The 13741-nt window shown below is 43.5% G+C and overlaps 1 pseudogene; it reads right to left on the reverse strand.

The window, feature by feature from the left end:
• Nucleotides 1-6682: 6682 nt before the first annotated feature.
• Nucleotides 6683-10039, reverse strand: LOC127030167 (interferon lambda-3-like; annotated as a pseudogene).
• Nucleotides 10040-13741: the final 3702 nt, after the last annotated feature.

The raw sequence follows: 13741 nt of genomic DNA on the forward strand, positions 1-13741 counted from the left end.
GTTTGCTGGGAATTCTCTTTAGTCTCTTCTTCTTCCTCAGGGTTGCTTGGCCTCCCTCGGGTCTGTGAATGTTGCCTCTCTTTTCCATTGCTCTTGCTTTTATACTCTCTAGGAAAAAATAAAATGAAATCTTGTTTTCCTTTAGTCAAAAGAGAAAAACCCACATGTTAATGTTGCTGCTTGAGCAATTGAAACTGGAAAGTGAAAGTAAGGCAGGTGCATCTAGCTCATAACCCTCTGCCCTCCTGCCACTGCCACTACCAGGGATTCCCAGGTGAGGGAACCTCTGCATGACATCATGACCAAATGATGCAAGGTTTCCTTGCCTAAAGTAGGCGAGTTCTGTTTCTAATCTTAGCATTGCCCAGTTTCCGGGTTTGCTGTGTTATTGTAATAATCCAGTGAGCAGCCTTTTCATTCATTTTGTCCCCCGCCCTCAGGAGTGACTCTGCGAGTCATCACTGATCAGCGAAGGACGGGAGGATAGTGATTTGAGTACTCTCACAAATGGGCGGAAAGGGGCTGTTCCCAGAAGGGAGCCTTCCCTTGCAGTCTTGATAACATTCAGGTTAATTATCCATGTTTATGATTTAGCTGGGAAGCAAGGGCCTGGGGGAAGAAGAACCTGGGAAGCACTTTTGCCACTACGCCAAGGGGGAAGAGCCAGCCACAGGCTGTCTGAGATCTGGGCCAGGGAGGCTGAGAACCAGCAGCCTGAGAGCTGGGCCAGGCTGAATGGGAGTGTCGCAGGGGAGCAGGCCGAGGCTGGCAGGAGGTTGGTAGAAGCTGCAGCAATAGTACAATACAGCCTAGGGGAAACAGCAGAGATTGGAGGACTGAAGCAGAGAGGTAGCAGCCTTCCAAGCTACTCCAGACCCAGGACAGTGGTGTAGAGAAAGACTCTTCTTCACCACTGGGGGGCGGGAGCTGTGTGTTCTCAGAGGCACAGACATAAATAAGGGCCGTGTGCCAAGAAGGGTTTGTAAGCTGGTAGCTTGCAACAGAGGCTCTGACAGGTGGCCAACAGGAAGACAACTCACAGACATTCTCAGTTAAATCACCAGCAACAAGCCTGAACTGTGGCCAGTGGGACCTACAAGCCAATACTTAATTTCCCTCCAAAAAGGGATGGCTTACCAAGGGCAGGCCAAGGCCTTGGCCTGAGTCACCTCTAGGGCAAAGATGCACTTGTATTCAGTATGAGGAGTGGCCGAAGTTGCAGAGTTAGGAACCAACAGATGTAAATTTTCTTGTAACCGGTCAAACCACTATAGTGAGGGAACTCTCCCCCCTTCATTTCTTCCAGGCCTAGTAAGGAATTGTTGCAGTTGGGCTGTGAGTACATGGGCCTGTTGGGTAGAGAAGCTGGTTGAAAAAGACTGCAGAATACTTCTTTCTTCAACCTTACAGCCTCTTCTGTTGTCCTTTCATACCAGTCCGATATCTGAATGTTTCTCGCTGCATCTAGCTCAGAACCCTCTACCCAGTCTGACTTGCACTCAGCCTATACATGTCATGCCTTTTGAGTGTCTTACTCCCATGGATTCTTTTAATTAACTTCTTTGAATGGTTTCGTATCCCTCAATTCAAACCCCTGCAAACAGATGGTGCCTGGGGAACAGCGGTGCAGAGCATTTAATCTTTGGCATGTTATTTACTTTTGGCTACTAATTAACTGGTGGGAGCATCAAGACCAAGTACAGACAGACAGACAGACAGACCCTTGTTTAAAAGTTGGGGCTGTAGATGAAATGGGTCAAAGAGAAATCTATGAGGCCATCAGATCTGATAACTTCAACAGAGGCTAACAATGAGGTGGGCCTGAGTTCAACCCTGATGCAATCTACGCTGATGGCATATGAACTCTGAATCCAAGACTGTGTGAACATGGGGCTGGTGGAAGAGTTAGTTATCTTTCCTCCTTTTCTGCCTTTGACTTTCTGTTGTTTTACTGACTCTCCAGCCATCTCTGCTGCTCAGGTAGGTGACCAGCTGTCCCCGTTCTGAGGGGCAGGCCTAGCTGATTCAACTAATATCAGAATTTATGCTGCTTTCACTAGAACCAGTTTGGCCATCTTGTTAGTCTTTTGCTCCACTAGGAACCTCCCTCCAGCCTGACAATTCACCTTTCGGTATGACCTGTTGTAGTCTCCCTTTTAACCAGTTCCTTATTCACCTTTCAATTTTCATATTGATCCCCATCTTTTCCAATTTAGCTAATAATTCATCATGTGGAACTGTATCAAATGCCTTACTGAAATCGAGGTAAATTAAATCCACTGCATTTCCTTTGTCTAAAAAATCTGTTACCTTCTCAAAGAAGGAGATCAGGTTGGTTTGGCACGCTCTACCTTCTGTAAAACCATGTTGTATTTTGTCCCAATTACCATTGACTTCAATGTCCTTGATTATGTTGTCTTTCAAAATTTTTTCCAAGACTTTGCATACTACAGATGTCAAACTAACAGGCCTGTAGTTGCCCGGATCACCTTTTTCCCCTTTCTTAAAGATAGGAACTATGTTAGCAATTCTCCAGTCATACGGTACAACCCCTGAGTTTACAGATTCATTAAAAATTCTTGCTAATGGGCTTGCAATTTCATGTACCAGTTCCTTTAATATTCTTGGATGAAGCTTATCTAGGCCCCCTGATTTTGTCCCATTAAGCTGTTCGAGTTTGGCTTCTACCTCGGATGTGGTAATATCTACCTTCATATCCTCATTCTCATTTGTCATCCTACCATTATCCCTAAGCTCCTCATTAGCCTCATTAAAGACTGAGGCAAGGTATTTGTTTAGATATTGGGCCATGCCTAGACTATCCTTAACTGCCACTCCATCCTCTGGGTTTAGCAGTCCCACTTCTTCTTTCTTTGTTTTCTTCTTATGTATATGGCTATAGAACCTTTTACTATTGCTTTTAATTCCCTTTGCAAGGTCCAACTCTACATGACTTTTGGCCTCTCTCACTTTACTCCTACATGGTCTGACCTCAATAAGGTAGCTTTCCTTGCTAATCCCTCCCATCTTCCATTCTTTGTAGGCTTTCTGCTTTTTCTTAATCACCCCTCTGAGATGCTTGCTCATCCAGCTTGGTCTACAACTCCTGCCTATGAATTTTTTCCCCTTTCTTGGGATGTAGGCCTCTGACAGTTTCTGCAACTTTGACTTGAAGTAATTCCAAGCTTCCTCCACCTTCAGATCCCCAAGTTCTTCAGTCCAATCCATTTCCATGACTAATTTCCTTAATTCTTTAAAGTTAGCCCTTTTGAAATAAAAAACCCTAGTCACAGATCTATTTTTGTTTATCCTTCCATTTAGTTTAAACTGAATTAGCTCATGATTGCTCAAACCAAGGTTGTCCCCTACAAGTATTTCTTCTATGACGTCCTCACTACTCACCAAAACCAAATCTAAAATGGCATCCCCTCTCATTGGTTCAGCAACTACTTGGTGAAGGAATCCATCAGCTATCGCATCTAGGAAAATCTGAGCCCTATTATTATTACTAGCACTTGTCCTCCAGTCTATATCTGGGAAGTTAAAGTATCCCATGATCACACAATTCCCACATTAAAAAGGTCTCTCTCCTAATCGAAATCAGGTCCCAACAGTCTATAGCACACCCCAAGCACTCTCTCAGGGGAGGTTCTAGTAGCTTTCTTCCCCAACGTGATTTTTGCCCAGACAGACTCTGTCTTATCCATTCCATCCTTTCTTATTTCTTTACAGTCTACCTCATCATTGATATACAATGCTACTCTTCCACCTCTGCCTTTATGTCTGTCTTTCCTAAACAGCACATACACTTCAATACCTGTACTCCAGTCATGACTACTATTCCACCATGTTTCTTTTATCCCTATAATATCCGGTTTCACTTCCTGCACCAGTAACTCTAATTCCTCCATCACCTTGTAGCTGAACAGTGTAATACAGTTTAGCATTCCATTACATCTCCTCCTATTAGTTCTACATTCCGACCATTTACAATATTTACACTATCACACTACCTTTGAAGTTCAGTATGGATTAGTCTTTTAAGTGTCTCAGAATCATACTGTTTTTTTAATTACACAACCCAAACACATAACAACTTGGTCATCTGGCAGTCTGTTAGTTGCAACAACTAGGTTCATCTGGATTTCTTAAACTGTTTTCTTCTTGTTCTGCATCTGCTACTTGTTTCATTTCTGGCCACTCTGGAGCAGATTCTTTTCCAACATTGGAACAGTGGGTCAGAGTTGTCTTCCCAACAGGAATTGTGCTGGATTATATCCAGTAGTTGCTATTGGTGTTGATCTGTAACTCAGAAGAGCAAACAATAGGTTTTTGTGCTGTAGGATTTTCTTGGTTGTGTGTAGAATCATAGAATATCAGGGTTGGAAGGGACCTCAGGAGGTCATCTAGTCCAAACCCCTGCCCAAAGCAGGACCAATTCCCAATTAAATCATCTCAGCCAGGGCTTCGTCAGGCCTGACCTTAAAAATCTCTAAGGAAGGAGATTTCACCACCTCCCTAGGTAACGCATCCCAGTGCTTCACCACACTCCTACTGAAAAAGCTTTTCCTAATATCCAACCTAATCCTCCCGCACTGCAACTTGAAACCATTGCTCCTTGTTCTGTCATCTGGTACCACTGAGAACAGTCTAGATCCATCCTCTTTGGAACCCGCTTTCAGGTAGTTGAAAGCAGCTACCAAATCCCCCCTCATTCTTCTCTTCTGCAGACTAAACAATCCCAGTTCCCTCAACATCTCCTCATAAATCATGTGCTCCAGCCCCCTAATCATTTTTCTTGCCCTCCGCTGGATTCTTTCCAATTTTTCCACATTCTTCTTGTAGTGTGGGGCCCAAAACTGGACACAGTACTCTAGATGAGGCCTCACCAGTGCCGAATAGAGGGGAATAAGCACGCCACTCAATCTGTTGGCAATGCCCCTACTTATACAGCCCCAAATGCCGTTAGCCTTCTTGGCAACAAGGGCACACTGTTGACTCATCTCCAGCTTCCCGTCCACTGTAACCTCTAGGTCCTTTTCTGCAGAACTGCTGCCTAGCCATTCAGCCCCTAGTCTGTAGCAGTGCATGGGATTCTTCTGTCCTAAGTGCAGGACTCTGCGCTTATTCTTGTTGAACCTCATCAGATTTCTTTTGGCTCAATCCTCTAATTTGTCTAGGTCACTCTGTATCCTATCCCTACCCTCCAGCGTGTCTACCACTCCTCCCAGTTTAGAGTCATCTGCGAATTTGCTGAGAGTGCAGTCTACACCATCCTCTAGATCATTAATGAAGATAGTGAACAAAACCAGCCCCAGGACTAACCCTTGGGACACTCTGCTTGATACTGGCTGCCAACTAGACACAGAGCCATTGATCGCTATCCATTGAGCCCGATGATCTAGCCAGTTTTCTATCCACGCTATAGTGCAGCGTACAGGTCTCTCAGTTCTTTTTTCACTTGTGAGTAATGTGGGCTGCTAGTAACATGTTCAGATTGACTTAAATTCTACTGCAATGAATTGTGGTCTGTTGTCTGTCACTAGTTGTTCTGGAATACCAAAGTGAGGAAAAGTGCACTTCAGTTTCTCAGTAACACTGTGACATGTTATGTCTTTCAAGTATATTTATTCTATATATGCTGGGGAAAGAGGAGGCACTATGCAGTGGCAGTGCTAATACTAGGATCCAACAGAGACATCTGGCCTCCATCCTCTAAGGGAAGGAGTGGAGATGAGAGCAAGGCTGAAATAACTCTTGTGCTCAGAAAAAAATGTGACAGACCTCCTTGTTGGTATTTTAAAAGTCTCCAATCAGTATATAGTTAAAGCAGATATTGGGGGGAAAGCAATCTACACTCAGAGGGAGGCAGTGTTGCCTAGTGGTTAGAGTGTAAGATCAGCTCTCAGGATTCTTAGCTCTGTCACTGGCCTGCTGAGTGATCTTGGACAAGCACTTTGCCTCTCTGTGCCTTAGTTCCCCATCTGTGAAATCAGGAATAATGAGAATGACTTCCTTTGTAAAGCACTTTGGAATGTACTCCTGCACAGCACCGTATTGGAGGTCAGTTTTATTACCCAATTTTCTGTTTACAGCTTAAAAGACAGGAATGCCAAGGCCTGGGAAAACAATTTGTTCACAATTATAGATAAAAAGGCACAATCTTCATAACAGATAAATACATAAAAATAAATAGCTGATCCATAATAAGTAACACTTTGGTTCAAGTCAGGAAGTTATACAAACCAATTACTCTTCTTAGTTGGATAATAGTATGTAAAGCAGCAGCAAGACAAAAATATACTCTATATAAATACAGCTGTCAAGGATCTGTACAGTAAGAACTTCCAAACTTCAATTATTAATTCATTTCCTGAGGTTGTTTCTAAGAGACCTGAAGCCATGACTAGTGTGTAAAGCCTAGAACTGGAGTGTTGTTTTTTTTTAAATTAAAGCTTATTAAATGTTTCCAATATTTTGGGATATGTTACTCTGACTAAAATGCTTTCATATAGTGACAACACAATTACATTCAATAAATAATATCCCCAGAGGACCAAATCCTAGTGAAGTCTAAGAAGTCTAGAGGGCTGTACCAGCTGGAAATTGGAGTAACCTGGAGGCCAACTGTTGTGTAATTCTTTGGCATAAAAGGATGAAATCAGTTTGCTTGGGGATCTATGATCAGAAGCCAGAGGGAGAAGATGAATGTTCCTGGTTCACACGTCTTCTCCCAATATGTTGCAGTGCGTTCAGGCTAGGGGCTCTCTGGTCTCTAAGTAGATATGGACACGGGCACTGTAGAGACCAGATAGCTACACACAGAGCTCCATGTAGGCTGCGCATCTCAAGTTTTCGTTCAGCAGCCGGAAGATATTGAGGGTCACAGATGCTTCCAGGCAGCCAGGTGTTTCCTGGGAAATGAGAGAATATTTACAACAGGAAGTGTGAATGGGGTAAATTAAAACCACCATGGGTATGTTGCATAAGTAGGAGGCAACTGCATATCTAGAAGAAGCACAGATGATGTGGAAAGAGGGTGAATGCTGGAAACAGAGCAATGTGAATGTGGATTTCTGTAACCCAAGCAGATGCACCTGCAAACTGCAATTGAATATGCAATCATGAAATGCAACATAATTCAAACCATACACTAGCTGTTGCTGTAGGCTATGATGTCATTGCACAGTGGATCTGAATAGATCAACAAGCTCATTTTATTGCATTATTTACAAATAAAATCTAAGAGATAATAACAATAGAAATCTCCCTGCTCCACCCCTCATTTCCTAAAAAGCCTGATTTATTGCAAAGGGTCAAAATTCCTGGTGGTATAATCTTACAGGCTGTGCTGGGAAGAGACAGTCAGTCTAGCAGCAGACACAAGAAGCTTTTTTTATTGAGATCTACTAGATTTGTGCACAACTATAGTCCTGGGATTATTGAAACAGACCAGACAAGGCACCACAGAATACATTACAGTAATCCCGCTCTGGCCTCTGGATGGGAAGCCAGTAGGCTTATTCCATCTCTAATTTGCATGGAAGTTCACTTTCCTCATTGTCTTCAATGACTACTCACTGTCTCTTTGCTCTCATGGAAATTTTGGAGCCAATTGTTCAGCCTCCTGGAGTGTCGATGAGAATGGGTTTGTCTGGTCTGAAAACGAAGTTGATACAGATGGGTTGGTGCACAGAGATTACAGCCAACAGTGGACCAAAGCCCTTTCTCTCCAGGCGCAGAGCAGTTCTTGCCCTGACATAGTCTAGGCCGCTATCCTTGTGCATATCACATCAACTACTTCTGCTTTCAATGTCCTATATACGGATGGACGCAAAGCAAGAGCCACATGCAAGTATTTGCTGATACAAGGACAAGCAGCTCCAGTTGGGAAATTCCTAAGGGTTCTCCTCAAAGAGATTCACATCTGGCACTGAAAGAGAAATCTGGCACTGAATACTCAAGCAGCCCCTCATGTCCCCTCTGATCTGCATCAGGATTTCTAGCAGCCTTCAGAGCAGCTTGGACAGACTGTGGTCCTCAACGTTCTCCAGCACATTAGTGGTAAAGTCTAGCTCCTTCTCTACCAGGATGACTATTGTGCACCTGGGGAGAGAAACTTGTAGGTAAGAGTGTCTATGGGAAAAAGACGCACAGCTGTGCAGATACAGGTCTAGAAATTCACATGTGTAGGAGCGGGTAGACTAGATTAGAAAATCCCCTGTTTCAAAGCTACTCAGGGCTTTCTTGATTTGTCAATAAATGAAATATGAAAATCACTCCTGACTGGAAACAGCTTCATCTCCACATATCTTTCTTGACAACAGTTTATAGCCAATGAGAAGGCACCTGAACTGAAGGTGAGGGGTGACCCTTATCTACACTGAGAAAGAGCCGCAGTCAGATCTGACATGCTCCTGACTAAATCAGTGACTACAAAATCAATGGTCAAAGTGCCATGTGTCAGATTAGCACAAGCACTAAGTGAGATCAGATTCAGTGAGAAAGGGACAGGTTAGGAAAGAACCATCTGCTAGAACAGTGTGTGATACAGCATGGCCAGAGGGTAGCAGGAGAGTGTTAGCAGGGATCCTTATTCCCTGCAAGGAGAGGAAGGTTTGCTATAGATTAACTAGAGCACCTGAAGCCAGTCATGTGATAAAAACCCCTGCTTCAGTCAGACAGTGTGGGAGTTGGAGCAGAGAGCAGTTTGAAGGAGTTGAAGAGAACAGTTTTGAAGAGAGACAAAAGGAAAGTTTGGAGGAGTGCTGTGGTGGGCTGAGAAATCCAAAAGAAAAGCCAGGTGCCCCTTACCTAGGATATGTAGAAGGAGGGCAAGAAGCCCCTTCACAAGCTGAAGGGCAGGAGAGGGAAGTAGCCCAGGGGAAGGAACCGCTAGCTCAGGTGGTTCACCACAAACCTCAGGGCCCCTGGGTTGGGACCTGGAGAAGAAGGTGGGCCCAGGTCTCTCCCTTTCCACTCCCCTCCTCAAGGAGGCTAGTGGGGTAATTAAAACACTGGTTCAGAGGCAAGCAATGGTGCCCTGAACCTTCCCCAAAGAAGAGAAAGCGCGAGACCCACCATAACAGTACCGGCAATTTGCCACACGTGGTTCTCAAACTTTTCTACTGGTGACCCCTTTCACATAGCAAGCCTCTGAGTGCAAGCCCCCTTATAAATATATTTTAAAGGGTTTTTAATTTAAACACCATTATGAATGCTGGCTGCAAGTCAGGATTTGGGATGGAGACTGACAACTCACGACCCTCCAGGTAACAACGTTATGAACCCCTGAGGGGTCCCAGCCCCCACTTTAAGAACCCCTGTGCTGGAATGTGACCTTCTTGTACCCCTTGGCTGAGATTTTTCATACCGACAGCTCTTTGACTTCCCAGTTCTGGTGGAAAATCCTGGTGCTGCATTTTCGGTCTGACAACAGCATCATGTCCTCCTGGAGGCAGAAGGAAAGAACAGACACCCATATTTATGTAGGAGCAGGAACAAACCTGTACTAGTTCTTCCCTCAGTTCTCTCCACACAATCCCAGCGGTGATGCAGGGAGATGAGATGGTGACATCAAGTGTCTCCCTTATACCTCGAGGGCTGGTATTCACAAGGGATGTGAGAGGGATATGCGTGACCAAGCTTAAACTGGGCTTTGTCATTCTCCAGTGAGGAAAGGACCTTGGTTCAGCAGGTGCTGTTCTGGAGCTCTGGTGCTTGCCAGTATGGTGCTCGGGCTGGCAGAAAAGTAAAACCAAACCCTTCTTGGTAGTTGGTTTTGAGCTTCTTTCCTGAGTCCAGAGGGACATGCAGAGCGGGCCGCTGTTCAGATGACAGCCTAGGGCTCACAGTGCTCTTATTGCCCAGTGTATGTTCTTCACACTTACAAATTTGTCCTTGGCTTTCTTGAAGGCCTCCAGTTCCCAGTGTATTTTGCGAGGTGGCATTTTGTCATCTCAGCGCCTTTGGGAAAGGCCTCTGTCGTCATCGTCCAGATGGCCAGAGCAAAGAGAACTTGGTAGCTTACATTCACCATTTTCCCTACCAGAGACAGAACGGGAGCGATACATCACTGCCATGCCAGGTTGCAAGGCTTACCAGCCAGCGAGTTAGATGGTGTCTCATAAGCTAGGCCTGCACTGGAGACAAACCTACCTCTAAATTTTCCTTTTACTGTTTCCTAAAACATTGTTAAATCTACCCTAGGAGGCAGCTGGTGACACAGAATCAGTAAAATGCTCAGCTCTGATCTGTGGCTTCCTATAGAGGACTGGGAAGTAAAACAAATGTTGCCATTTCTCAAGCCTTCCTCAAGTCAACCAATTCATTTCATTGGTTGTGAAATAGCTGATGAAAGTGATATTGTCTTCTTTTTCTTATACTAACTTATTGACATTCAACAGAATTATCTGTTCTTTTTAGACTACCCTTCAGACTTCAGCTGTTGTAAATACTTGCACACGATGTCACCAAACAATAAAGTAGCTAGTAAGTGTGGCAGGGTACATCATCCTATAGCATTTGTTACAGATTTATCTTGCTTCTTTTAGCACAGCAAAGTGTGAACTAATCCCAATGTTATGCTACTTGCCAAATAATTCTGACAAAGAATTTTCAGGCTACTGACTGTTTTGTGTCTGTTTGCAATTTGATAGTCATTGTATATTTTGTTGCTGGTCTCCTAAGTCACAGGGCATTGTTTCTGCTCCATAATTTGATGACTGAACTATTTTTAGTCCCTGCACGGTTTTGTATGAAATACCACTTGTGAAAGTTTTGGGAGTAGGCAAACACTTTTTGCAAGTACCCAACAATTCTCCAGATACAAAACTAAAACACCAAACAGATCATAGCAACTTGAACTCTGATTTTCTCCAGGAAAATATTCATGAATCAGAGGGGTTTTTGTTTGAATATTCAGCCATTAATAACACATTACAGGTGTAATACACTTTGCTTATGCAACACTCATTCTTTGCTCTCTACCATAGAGAGCAATATAATCACTCAGTAAAGAGAAATCGTGCAGCAAGGAGAGGCTCCAGACTAGTCACCCTTATCTTGGTGTGTATTTGCAGGGATGTTGCTTTAGTTGCCTCTTGTGTCTCAGGGCTGCTTTGCCTCTCTCTTGGCTCTGAGTGTGGTTTTTCTTCTCAATGGCTCTTGCTTTTATACCCAAAGGCTTTTTCTGGTTCAGAAAAACATGAAAGTTCATTTTGCTTTAATCTAGGGCAAAAAACCCCCCCAAGCTCTGCTGTCACCCAGCGAAGAGCAGCAGAGTGTTTGGAAAGGGAAAGGGAAAGGGAAAGTGAGGCAGTTATCACACCTGAGCTCAGAGCCCTGAGGGATTTCCAGGTGATGAAAACCCTGTGACATCACAAGTGAACTATGTAAATGTTCCCTGCCTAGAGTAGGTATGTATGTAGACTTGGCCTTTGCTGAATTGCAAAGCCAGAAGAATCTCAGCTCCTTTCTTTTTAAAGCCCTATTCCTTGCAGATATAGCCTCGAAAATGTAAAGTGATCAGAAGGGTTGGAACCTTCTCACCAATCTCCTGCAGATCACAGGTTACTCACAGCAAACCAGCGCTGGCCTTTAATGTCTAGATACACCATAGAGGTGCACTGCAGACTACAGTTAAGGCCAATATGCAGGAGTTTCAAGCTGGGTGGGTATTCGTTTGTCCATCCCATTTGTCTTACTTTTCACCACAAAGCCAAGAACATATGGTCTCCATGGAGGTCTTCTGTACTCTAACATTACCAGTTAGCTGCAGTAGCATTTATTCCACTCATGCATAAAGGCCCCAGTCAAGATCAGGGCCTCATTATGTAAGCATCGTACACATAAAAATACAGGCAGTCCCCTATGTACATTTACAGTCTAAATGGGACCTTGGCACAATGGGGTTGTAGAACACAAGTGAGGGGGAGAGACAAGGATGGCAGTAATAGGAGCAAAGCTTTGCCTGGATTAATGAAGAGTATGAGCGCTATTGTCTCCTTTCCTAGGTACAGCTCTTTGCAGTCCTCCCCTCCCCCCACCCCTCAGCCTCACACTGTACTCGTATGTGTGTTATGATCTGTTTCCTGTCTTTTGTTCTGATCTTTTGGTTGTATTCAATGGCTGTTGTCTCCTTGCCTCTGTTAAGGCTGAGCTCCATTCAGACAGACTCCGAGGAATACAGCCAGACAACTTTTAAAGTAACAGATCTCATGCTCCCTTTCCTCATTTAAACGCGACCCATTTGGGTCTCTAAAATAAAGCAATGCTACATAAAATAAATATTTTTTTAAAAGTTGTTTTCTCTTTACTTACCTGCCAGTACATAGAATGGTACGACTTTGAAGGGTCAATCAGGCCTGACTGATTTTTTAATTGATGCAATTATACCAGTACAACCAAGTGTGGATGCAGTTCTCAGCATAACAGTACCTGATACCAGTATCATTATGTGTCTTCCTGTACAGGCAGAGCTATTGCTGGTAAAAAGCATCTGCGTTCCTTTAGGGGGGCTGAGGGGGACGGTAAAGGAGGTTGTACGGTTTAACCATACCAATATACCACTATAGTTAAAGCAGTACAACGTACTAGTTGTGAAAAAAACTTTGATTTCAGGGGCTTGCATTTGACTAGAGCAAAGGGCTCTAGAAACACATGAAAAACGCAGCTCGCTCATTTCTAGGAAACAGACTCTTGAATGACTACACTCAGGTTTTGGAAAGTAGAAAAACCCTTTGATTCACCTTTGAAGTCTGCCAGTACTTACTCACACAAAACACCCATTAACTTCAGTAGTGTTCAGCCTATGAACGCACTGCAGACACGAAGCTTCCCATGCCCAAGTCTCTGTAAACTCTCTCAATAGTGGGATTGGATGATTTTTTAAACTAACAATTTGTTACGAAGATTTCACTCCCTTCCACTTGCTGGCCTCTAAGGTTCATTGCCTTTCCAGAAACTTCCTCTTATTCTGTTCACTTTCTGTGCATTATTTTATCTCTCTGCTGTTATGTTGACACAGATGTTTAAATTCCTGGTGCTACCTGTGCCATTGTAGGATGTGCATGATCTGCGCACAACGTTTCTAATGAATAAAATGAAACCTGTGTATATTCGTGCTGCTTGCCATGTGGAAAGCAAACGAGAACATGCATTAGATCAGGTCTCCTTGTTCAGAGTAACAGGAAAATCCACAACTATATGGAAACAATTCTTAGCCCAAATCATTGAAAGATAACTGGGTTCAGTGAGTGGGACCCTTCAGGTAGCTGACAAAAGACAGATGTTTCCTGATGTATGAAAAGCGGCTTTCTGACACCACTAAAGTAAACTGTATGAGACACTATTAACAGACCATACACTACACTGAATCAAATTCTACTGCATATATCAACACAGGACTCTGACACATGCCTTGCTAAGATAAGGTTAGGAGCAAAAGTGAAACTGGTTGAGTTACATCACCATATTGTTTCCGAACTCCAGCTATGCAGGCTACCTATTCAAAAAAGGGAAATGTATTAATGGTATTGAAGAGGTGAAATGTTCAAAAGAAATTTTTAACCCATTTGGATGCAGCTATTATTTCACAAGAGTTTTTAAAAGAACTTTTCAGGTGTGTTTAATTATTCAGGATTGTTAATTGCCTATTGTGGCTATGATAGAGTTAGAAGCAACAGCAATATAGTATCTAGGTCTCATCTAGCAGTTTCATCTTTCGATCTCAAAGCACTAT

This window comes from Gopherus flavomarginatus, chromosome 10 (assembly GCF_025201925.1).
Source record: "Gopherus flavomarginatus isolate rGopFla2 chromosome 10, rGopFla2.mat.asm, whole genome shotgun sequence".
Lineage (NCBI taxonomy): Eukaryota > Metazoa > Chordata > Testudines > Testudinidae > Gopherus > Gopherus flavomarginatus.